Genomic DNA, 10,690 nt, shown 5'->3' with positions numbered 1-10,690 from the left:
ACACCTGGATCACCAGTGAGTGATGAGCACAATCTTTGTGTTCTTGTGTCTATCTCAGTCATCTTGTTAACTCTTCCTTTTTTGATTCACCCTTCCTTCTTTATTTCAGTCTTCTCCTTCTCTTGCCCCTCCTTCTCTTTCTTCCTCTCTCCATACGTCTCCCCTTTCCTCATCCCTTCCCTCCCTCCTTCCCTTTCTGTGGGAACTCTAGCCACACAATGCTTTCTCCTCCGCTAGCACCTCAGCACAAACAACCTGGCGCAATGTTGGAAATCCGTCTGGGGAAGTTCTGTGGGGCGACAAAGGTATATAAAAGAGATGTCATGATGTGGGTATTGTAAAAAGTTTGAAGTGGTAAAAGATTCAGCTTTTCTACAGTTAAGATCACTAGAACAAAGTATGTAAAAAGGATACAGATGAAACTAAATGTGCCTTAGTGCTGCTAACTAATTAAACTAAGTGAATACTTACGATTTGTTTTATCATTTTTACATTAAGAAAATTTCTCAAATGGAGGATAATTACAGTGAGAGCCTAATTAGATGCTAGCAGACCATACTCTTCTGTTCTGGTGCATTAATGATTTCTTTTGTGTTATAATTGTTGCATTCATCAGGGCGAGTTAAGTGTTTCTTTTTCAGTATTCATGCAGAGGATGCTTAGTGCGAAGTGGGGAGTTAGACTTAAGAATGAGCCAGTTATTTGAAATGAGTTTGATATTTCTAGTCCAATTCACTGCAGTTTTATTATCTGCATTGCAAAAAATTTCTAAAACATTTGGCACTACTGTTAGTTTCAGCCGAAAACATGTCTTTAGAAAACCACCTTTCCCCCATTCTATTCAATTGAGAACCTCAAATGTACTCGTACGGAGCTATTACTGATTACTAACGTACTGATTATTTTGTGATGACTGTAAAGTCATAAAAATCATATCACATTGTCGTTTTTATCCTGTAAATGAAAGAATGGTAGGTTAAATGCATCGTGATTTATGGTCTTGAATCTGAATTAACAGAGGAAATTAGTAGGTACCAATTAGTACGGATTTATAAAGTACAAATTATGCCTACTATGAATGTCTGACGAACAAAAAATTACAGGACCAAGTATGAATGTGGATGCGTGACAGCACCGTATGGTTCAACCACAGCCATCTCCAAGTTGAAAGACCAAAGGAGAGTAAGGAAGAAGCCAAATTTAACATCTATCATGCCTAAGTACGCCTAGAGCAGATTTGAGTATTTGGTTTATATAACACAAGGACCATTTCTAAAGGTCTCTTAGAAATAGGAGATTGTTTTTGTTTTTTTAAATTAAAGACATTATGTAGGGACGTCCGGGAGGCTCAGCGGTTGAGCGTCTGCCTTTGACTCAGGGTGTGACCCCGGGGTCCTGGGATCAAGTCCCACGTCGGGCTCCCCGTAGGGAGCCTGCTTCTCCCTCTGCCTGGGCCCCTGCCTGTCTCTATGTCTCTCATGAATAAATAGAATCTTTAAAAAAATAATAAAGACCATATGTAAACTAATATTGTAAACCTAACTTTGAACCTTAATAATTAGGATGTGATTAGTTATAATAATATCAAATCACTGAACTATTGTTATCAATACAATTGAAGAACACCCCCCAGCCCCGCCCAGTATCAGCACTTAGTGTTTAGACTTAAGAAAAGGATGTGAAGTCATGAATGCTTTGCCTCTGAAAAAATTACTATGGGTAATAACTTTCGTCAGAACTGCGAAGGACAGAGCTTTAAATGTGATTGAATTGTTCAAAGTTGGAACCATGATATTAAAATTAACTAAGTTAAATTCTTTCTTGTCCCTCCAGGTGGAGAGCCATTAGATGATGATAGGGATCCCCGCTCAGGAAAAATCTGGATTAGAACCTCAGTCTTCTGCTTCCCAGTTCAGTGGTCATTTCACACACTCCATGGGTGTGAAGTGGCTCAGACACAGAATTAGACTTGGAAATATTATGATCCCCTAAAAGTAAGATTCCCTTCAAATATTTTCTCAGAGTCTTTTTTCAAAAGGTTAATTTAGTAATACTTTCTGATTAAAGGCCGGTGATCTTAGGACCTTAAGTGCAGGTGTGTTAGGTGACTTTCCAGGTGCTGCAGGCCCAACCACATGCATACACCTCCACGTAGTGTACTGCGCACACGTGCACACACACGCACACAGTTATTTATATAAAATGTTCTTATAAAGTGTACTCTTGGGTCCAGACCACACGGTAACATTATAATCGCTGTCAGTGACATTCTCTGGGTCACTGGAGAAGAGACGGGACCTTCCTTTCCCCCCCTGGGGAGCGCACACCAGTCACGGCTACTGAGAAATCCCTGTCTATTGGGTCCCCCATCAGGTCACTGTCACGGGCAGTATCTGTTGTCTGCTTTTTTTCTGGTATATGAGTCATACTTTCCTGTTTCTCTTCAGGCCTCATTTTTGTTGTTGTTGGAAGCCAGACATCGCAGAGAATATATGGTAGCCACTCTAGGTGCTGGCCGCTCCGCCTCTGGGCCTTGGTGCTGCTATTTGCTTGTTTATTTGTTTAGGGATGGAGGGGGGGGTGGATTTTAGTGCGGTCTGTTCCTCTGCCCTTGGAGTGAAGCCTCTGGCCTTGCTCTGCAGGGACCCAGCGTGGGGCGGGTCACAGCCACCCTGGGGTGACCGGGGTCCTCGTGGGGCTCTCTTCCACGCCTTCCCTGACCGCAGCCAGCTGGCAGATCCCAGTCATTGCCGCCAGCCCTGGTATTGTTGTCAGCAGTGCCCCTGGCCATCGCGTCCTCTGCAAAGTCATCCAGGCCAAAGGCTGCTTCTTGGGAGAAACACTTCCCCCCGGCCAGTGTGTGCTGTTTCCACCCCTGCCCGCGACCCCAACCGCCTGACCTCGGCTCTCCTCTGCAAGCTGGGGGTCTGCGGCCTGCACCGTGGAGTGGCCCAGGGGACAGCCGTGTGACAGCCCACACCTCGGCTACGTGGTCCGCATGAGAAGGCACCAGGAATTGGAGGCCGGAGGATGCGCGGTGACAGGAGGAGGCTCAGTCTGCACAGAAACTTCAGGAAAGGCCACACGGAGGAGAGTAGAGCGGGGCGCCTGGCGGGGCGCGGGGGCGCAGCGGCTGCCTTGGGCCCAGGCCGTGACCCGGGGTCACGGGGTCGGGTCTGGCGTCGGGCTCCCCGCAGGGAGCCGCTTCTGCCCCTGCCTGGGTCGCTAACTCTCTCTGGGTCTCTCACGGATAAATAAATAAAATATTAAAAAAAAAAAAAAAAAAAAGAGGAAGAGGTACTAGAGGAGCCAGGGAACCTCGCCGTGGTTCCCGGGGTACGGGGCCTGCTGCGCCGGCCGCGCCTTGGGGGACCCTGCGGGGGGGGGGCGCCACCCTTCAGAGCTGAGAACCGCCTGCGGGGCACGAGCGGACGACCCCCGGGGTGACCCCGGCTCCCCCTGCTTCCCGTCCGGGCGACCCCGGGGCGGCAGGGGCGGGCGCACCCACAGCTGCGGCCGGGGGGCCTGGGCGGGAGGGACACAGCGGGGAAGCCCGGGCCTGGGGGGGTCCCCTCGCATCCGGCCTCACATCCAGCCGCACCTCAAGCCCCCGCCCCGCTCTCCGGCTCGCTTGCGCTCGGGCAGGAGGACCCCGGGGCTGTCCCCGCTTCCGAAGGAGCTGCCCAGCCCCCTGCTCCGAGCCGCCTTCCTGAACCTCGCACCCGCCGTCTCTCCTGAGCTGAAGGTCGTGATCTGACAACCCGAGGCCGCAGGAACTTCGGGGGCACGTGGCGCGGGCTCTGGAACCCTCCTGCTCTCCACGGCCCCGCCTGCTGCATCCGCGCGCACCGGCCTCGGCAGGGCGGGGCCGCCTCACCTGCACGCGGAGGCGCATCACCTGCACGCGGAGGCGCATCACCTGCACGCGAGCCTGCTCCGCGGGGCCTGCGAACCTTGCAGGGTCCCGCACAGCCCCGCCCCCCCGCCCCGGGGCCCCGGCCGGGCAGGGCAGGGCAGGGCAGGGCCGCATCACCTGCACGCGGAGGCGCATCACCTGGACCCGGAGCCTGCGAACCTTGCCGGGCGCCCTGCGGCCCCAGCCCCTGTGCCACCTGCGCGGGCCCAGCCTCCGGGCCTCCCCGACGCTGCCGTCTGGCTTCCGGCGACGTTTCCCGCTCAGCCCTGCCGGCGCCTTCCCCGCGTGCTCGCTCCCGCTCGGCGGCCTGAGGCTCGATGGGGCTGCGCCCAGGTCCAGGCCCCCGTTTCTCTCGGCTCCGGGCCCAGGCAGGAGCGTGCCCCGCCCCACCCCACCCCCGCTGGCGGGCTCCGAGAGCCTGCCCCCTCCGCCCCCTCCACCCCCACCCCTTCCACCGCCCCGTCCCCTCCACCCCCACCCCTTCCACCCACCCGCCCCCTCCACCCCTACCCCTTCCACCACCCCTCCGCCCGCTCCACGCCACCCCCCTCCACCCCTACCCCTTCCACCCCCTGCCCCCTCCACCCCCACCCCTTCCACCCCCTGCCCCCTCCACCCCCACCCCTTCCACCCACCCGTCCCCTCCACCCCCACCCCTTCCACCCCCCTGCCCCTCCACCCCCACCCCTTCCATCCCCAGTGCCCCTACCCCTTCCACCGCCCCGCCCCCTCCACCCCCACCCCTTCCACCCGCCCGCCCCCTCCACCCCCACCCCTTCCACCCCCCTGCCCCCTCCACCCCCACCCCTTCCATCCCCAGCCCCCTACCCCTTCCACCGACCGCCCCCTCCACCCCCACCCTTTCTACCGCCCGCCCCCCCTCCACCCCCACCCCTTCCACCCACCCGCCCCCTCCACCCCTACCCCTTCCACCACCCCTCCGCCCGCTCCACGCCACCCCCTCCACCCCTACCCCTTCCACCGCCCGCCCCCTCCACCCCCACCCCTTCCACCCACCCGTCACCTCCACCCCCACCCCTTCCACCCCCCTGCCCCCTCCACCCCCCACCCCTTCCATCCCCAGTCCCCCTACCCCTTCCACCGCCCCGCCCCCTCCACCCCCACCCCTTCCACCCACCCGTCCCCTCCACCCCCACCCCTTCCCCCCCCCGCCCCCTCCACCCCCACCCCTTCCATCCCCAGTCCCCCTACCCCTTCCACCGCCCGCCCCCTCCACCCCCACCCCTTCCACCCACCCGTCCCCTCCACCCCCACCCCTTCCCCCCCCGCCCCCTCCACCCCCACCCCTTCCATCCCCAGCCCCCCTACCCCTTCCACCGCCCGCCCCCTCCACCCCCACCCCTTCCACACACACCCCGCACCCCTCCCGTGCCCCAGCGCCACCGTGGCCCCGAAGCCACGGGCGTGGAGCTCCGCCCAAGCCCGCCTGGCTGCACCCCCACCGGCCCTTGGGGAAGGCGGACGGGCTCGCTGGGCGGACGCAGCGGCCCCCGAGGCGCCCTCCCGCTCCCTCGCGACGCCCGAGCCCCGGGGGCGAGCGCACGACCCAAGGCCCCGGCCCCGCGGCGCCTCCTCCCGCAGCACACGGGGCAGAGGCCCCTCACCACGGCTTCCCGAGGAACAGCACCAGCGGCGCAAACCCGGGGAGGCGGCCTGGAGGCGGAGGCAGAGGTGCGCCCCCCCCCCCACACTCCCCAGCTTGCCCGCAGCCGCAGCTCGGAGCTCCCGCAGCCGCAGGGACGTGGGAAGGGACGGCCTCGGGTTCATCGGTCAGAATTCTGCAGAAACGCCGCGAAATCAAAACTGTTCTCGTGACATAAAACCGCTGGTTGGGGGTCGCCTGGGTGGCTCTGCATTGAGCGCCTCTCTTGGGCCCAGGCCGTGACCCCAGGTCCCGGGATCGAGTCCTGCATCAGGGTCCCCGCAGGGAGCCTGCTCCTCCCTCTGCCTGGGTCTCTGCCTCTCTCTCTGGGTCTCTCATGGATAAATAAGTAAAATCTTCAAAATAAATAAATAAATAAATAAATAAATAAATAAATAAATAAATAAATAAATAATAAATAGTTGGTCCACAGTCTCATGAGATGAGGATGTTAGTGAGTCTGGATGAGCTCACAGAACATGTTTCTAAAATCAGATATTTTTATCCAATGTAGACAAACGAGCGTTTTATTAATGAACATTTGGAGAAACCCAGAAGCACAGACAAAGACCAATGTCTGAGGTTCGTGGCAACTGTCCTCCTCCCGGTCCTTACGTTGTGGGCACAGCAGGAGCGGCCAAGGCGCAGTCACAGGATGGCTTTGGCGGCCCTCTGTGAACGCAAGCTCGACGGCTTGCTTGGAAGAACCGTCCATGAAGACTTCGCACAGAGGGAACGTGTTCTGAAACTCTGTCGATTTTGCTTACTGAAGAGGAAGTGTGCTAATGATGTCACGAATTCTTGGAGAGCCCCGTGATGCTAGAGCTTTTGGTCTCTCCCATCGCGGTTGTGAGCTTGTAGCGACCCCTCAGTCCCTCAGTAGATATCTATCAGATAAGCCTGGACCGTTTGTCCCAGGGGCCCGACGGAGTCGTTCAGATCTCGGGCCCTGTGCCTCTGTGCCGGGGCTGGGCTTGGGGAAAGCTCCAGAGGGACATGTTGCGGGGGGTCTTTCGAGGCTGCTGATTCGGGCACCCCTCGCTCAGCTGAGGGTGCACACGGGCCAACGGGGGGAGACGCAGCTTCGGTCGTGAGATGGCCGGGATGGGATGGGGTTGTCTTAGGTGCTTTGCTGTTGCCGGCAGGCTCCTGCCCGGGGGTTCTCGCAGCAACTGGGGCCTTTGCTGAGCATCTCCTGCTCCGCGCGGCCTGCTCGGCCTCAGAGTCCACGCAGACTCCCGCTCCCTGCCGGTAAGTGACCCTTACCTGAGTGTGAGGCAGGGCTCGTGCGAATGAGTCACCAGGGATGACCTGCTACAGAGCTTCGGGGAGAGCTTTCCTTGGTCCTAAGGGAGACCCACGGAAGGGACTAGTTTCCTCCTCCTCTACAAGAAGTAGTAACTGCAAACAATGCCTGGATGTGCGCAGCCGTCCTGCAATCATGGGGAGAGGAAGCCCAAGGACGGTGGCCTGGACCCCGCGGACCTCCGAAGAGTAAGGTGGAGAAGGAACTGGAGCCCTGATGTCGTTGTCCCCTGGATGAGTCGCTATCTCTGGACTTAATCGTGATGGGAAATAATATACTTACTTAATTCTCCCTGCTGTGGTCCTTGCGGTTGAATTTCCTGGTTTGCACGGGGCGGCCGGAGTTAGCCAGGAAAGACGTAGGATGCCCGGCTGCACGTGAATTTCGGATAAACTATGAGCAATTTGTTAGGATGTGTGTGCTCGGTGCAGTGTCTGTCCCATGCAGTATTTGGGACACCCCTACGCCAACACAGTCTTTGTCATTTCTCTGAAATTCTAATCTAACTGGGCACCTTGTACTTTATTTGCCAACATGAGGCTTGTAGTTGAGGGTAATTTGTCTAATGCTGAGTTTACCTAAAGGCTTTCCTCAAGTCCTGTGGGGTATGCTCTTGGAACGTAGAGTCACCAATTGCATTTGGGTACACGTATTTATGGAGTTCAGCATCCTATTCCCAAGAACTAATAAAAATGTCTAAGGTATTTTTCTTCACGAGACTTGTCAGTGAATCCTTCCCCCAATGTGAAATAGTATCGTCATGCAGATTAAGTGTGGAAAGAGTCAGATCCTACGATCCCAGCCTCTCTACTTACCACCTGTAGGGGGCTGGAGGAGTCACCTCTCTGAGTCTCAGTATCTCACCCTGTCGCTTTGAGGAATCAGTAAGACACACTCGGGCACCCTCCACGTCAGGCGCACAAGCCTTGCAGCACACTGGTCTCCCTCTTGTACTGATCGCAAAGCGCTCTCTCAGGTGCACTTGTGAGAACCTCATATACCAAGAAGCAACAGAAGTTCGTTCTCCCCAGAACATGAGAGACTCCTAACTCTAGGAAACGAACTGGGGGTGGTAGAAGGGGAGGAGGGTGGGGGGTGGGGGTGACTGGGTGACGGGCACTGAGAGGGGGCACTTGACGGGATGAGCACTGGGTGTTATTCTGTATGTTGGCAAATTGAACACCAATAAAAAAATAAATTTATATATATAAAAAAAGTTTGTTCTCCCGATCAAGGGCCTGCACTGCTCCTTCCCTCTGCACAACCTGAGCAGAGAGAGTGCGAAAGACGTAGTCCGATGAGTTGCTTTGTGGGGTGAGAACCTTGTACTATTTACTGCATAGCTGAGCTTTACTTACGTGTGTACTTGTTTGTTTATTTGCACGGCTGAGTTCTCCTCCCGACTTTGGCACTGGCACATATAAGACTGCCCATCAAGAGTAACTGTTAGTAGTACATAAACTGAAAAGTTTTTTCCCTGTCCTGGAGGAGAGAGACCCGTCTCGTTCTCAGTATCTTCAGCACGTGGCACAGTAGGTGCCACACACTCAGAGGGTCCATGCTGAGGCACATGCGACCACAGAATTGGGCTCCGACCTCATGGGCAACGCATAGGCCACACCACCTTTCTAACGTGCTATTCTGTATTCACACTGTCATGCCCATTTTGGTAGTTTTCTCCATCTTCCCTTTGTGCACGGAAGAAGTCATTCTCACAGTCTTACGTGCTCCTATGATCGTGCTGAAGAAGGCCCGGAGGGGGGCAGAGCAGCTACCCTTAAGGAGTTGGGTGCCCAATGGGAGCATTGCTCATGCTGTGCGCTCCAAAAGGTGGGGTTAGAGTTGAAGGGTAGCAGGTAAGCGGAGGTGCGGCCCGTGAAACCATCAGCACTGCTCAGGAGGGCAAGGCCTCCAAGATGGTGAGGACCCCTCCTCTACTGGAGTGTTGACACAGACTCTGATGGCCATTTATCAGGAATATTACAGCAGCTCTGTTTTCTTCTTAACTCGTAAAATGGAAATATCAATCCCAATTTATCAGCCCCCAGGGGAGGGATCTGAGCCAGTGAAACCCGAGGAGACTCCTCTGCTGGTTTTCAGGCATCTGTAAAGCGCCGGTTGCAATAGTTTCCAAACTTCCCTGTGGAGTAAAATTAACTTGGGATTGGAAATATCTGGGTGCCTAGGCCACATCTGAATCTGCAGAGATTCTGATTCAGTTGACATGGGCGTGTGGCTTAAGTATTAAGATTTTTTCCAAAGCTCTCCAAGGGATTCAAATGTACAGGACACTCGAGAATCACTGGGCTAGCGTGCTGGAGAATTAGGATTCCCGATTTTAGTTTGGAATCGGATATAATCAGAGATGCAACATTGAGCACTTTCTTGAACTTCTCTTGGTTCTATTTATTAAAAGGAGGTGAAATATTCATACTTGTAAAGCACCGTTCTCCAAAAATCTTATTATTCTAGGATCCTTACAAGTTTATGAATTACGGGGCACCTGGTGGCCCAGTCGGTTGAGTGACCAACTCTTAATCTCGGCTCAGGTCATAATCTCGGGGTCATGAGATCCGGCTCTGAGCTCAGCATCTGGTCTGCTTGAGATTCTCTCCTCCCCCGTTGGCCCTCACCCCAGTCACACACACACACTCTCTCTCTCAAATGAATAACTACAATATTTTAAAAAAATTTATGAGTCATGAAAAGGCAACTTCACTCCTTTCTCACAGTAGGGGAAGATCTCTGTTCAGTGACGGGATTATTTGCACTTTGTTGGTGTTAATGGCCAACAAAATGGTCATAGACTCTCCTCGAATGGGGACGGTTCCGCCTCTTGGAGGAACATGTGGCGCCAGCAGTGTTCAGATGCAGCTTTCTTAGGCGTCCTCCCCTGGGACCTGTGTATAGGCTGACGGGAGCCGAAAGTGACAGAGGATAAACAGCAGGTTTCTTTGCTCTTTCCTAGGATTCGGGAAGATCCTTCAGGGTCAGAGTTAGCCCCAACTGATGGATTGCTGCAGGTTTCTCTTGGTCTTTTGTGTGGGTGGCTGACCTCTCTACTCTCCATTCAGCTTACTGACTTGCTTTCCAAGATTTTTCCTAATGCCAACCCTGAGCCCTCAGGTTCTCTTTTAGTCTTGATTTTGCTTCTGCCCAGACGAGAGTGCGTGTTTCACTGTCACCCTGGGGGTCATGCGGCAACTGGCGGCGACTGACTCCACGCAGGCGACCATAGACCCCGAACTCTAATTTTCATTTTTCCCCTAAAGAAATGTAGGCAGGACTTCCCTTATTGGGTTTTCTTGAAGACGTTCCTTGTATTTCATGGAGCCTGTATTTGTTAGCATAGTTTTATTTGCCACACGAGGTGCACAGACGTAGTCCTAGAAATGTGGACTAAACATCATCAACATTTTATACGGGGACTGACTGTGATCGAGTGATTTTTTTTTTTTTTTTTTAATGTGAAACTTCTTACCTCCAAAAGGGAAGGCCTTTTTGCAAGGACAGCCTCCTGGGATCCCTTTAATACTTCCTGAATTTCTAGTCTAAAAACACATTCGAAGACGCATCGGGCTGCCCACCGTTGAAGTCAAGTTATCCGGTTAAAACGCAGAAGCGGAGAAAATCTTGGAGACTTTAGGGGACTCGTGAAAGTGTCAGGAAACAGGACAAAACAGAGCGAACCTGTTCTTTCTAGGTGGGCTCGGAGCGGGCGCTCTCCTGCGGCTGCCCCGGGGTTGGCACAAGCGCTGTCCGTGCACCACGGAAGTGGGAACCAACTGTGCTGTTTTCAAATTAT

The sequence above is a fragment of the Canis lupus genome, chromosome 14 (genome assembly GCF_011100685.1).
Source record: "Canis lupus familiaris isolate Mischka breed German Shepherd chromosome 14, alternate assembly UU_Cfam_GSD_1.0, whole genome shotgun sequence".
Lineage (NCBI taxonomy): Eukaryota > Metazoa > Chordata > Mammalia > Carnivora > Canidae > Canis > Canis lupus.
This window is presented reverse-complemented; position numbering follows the sequence as displayed.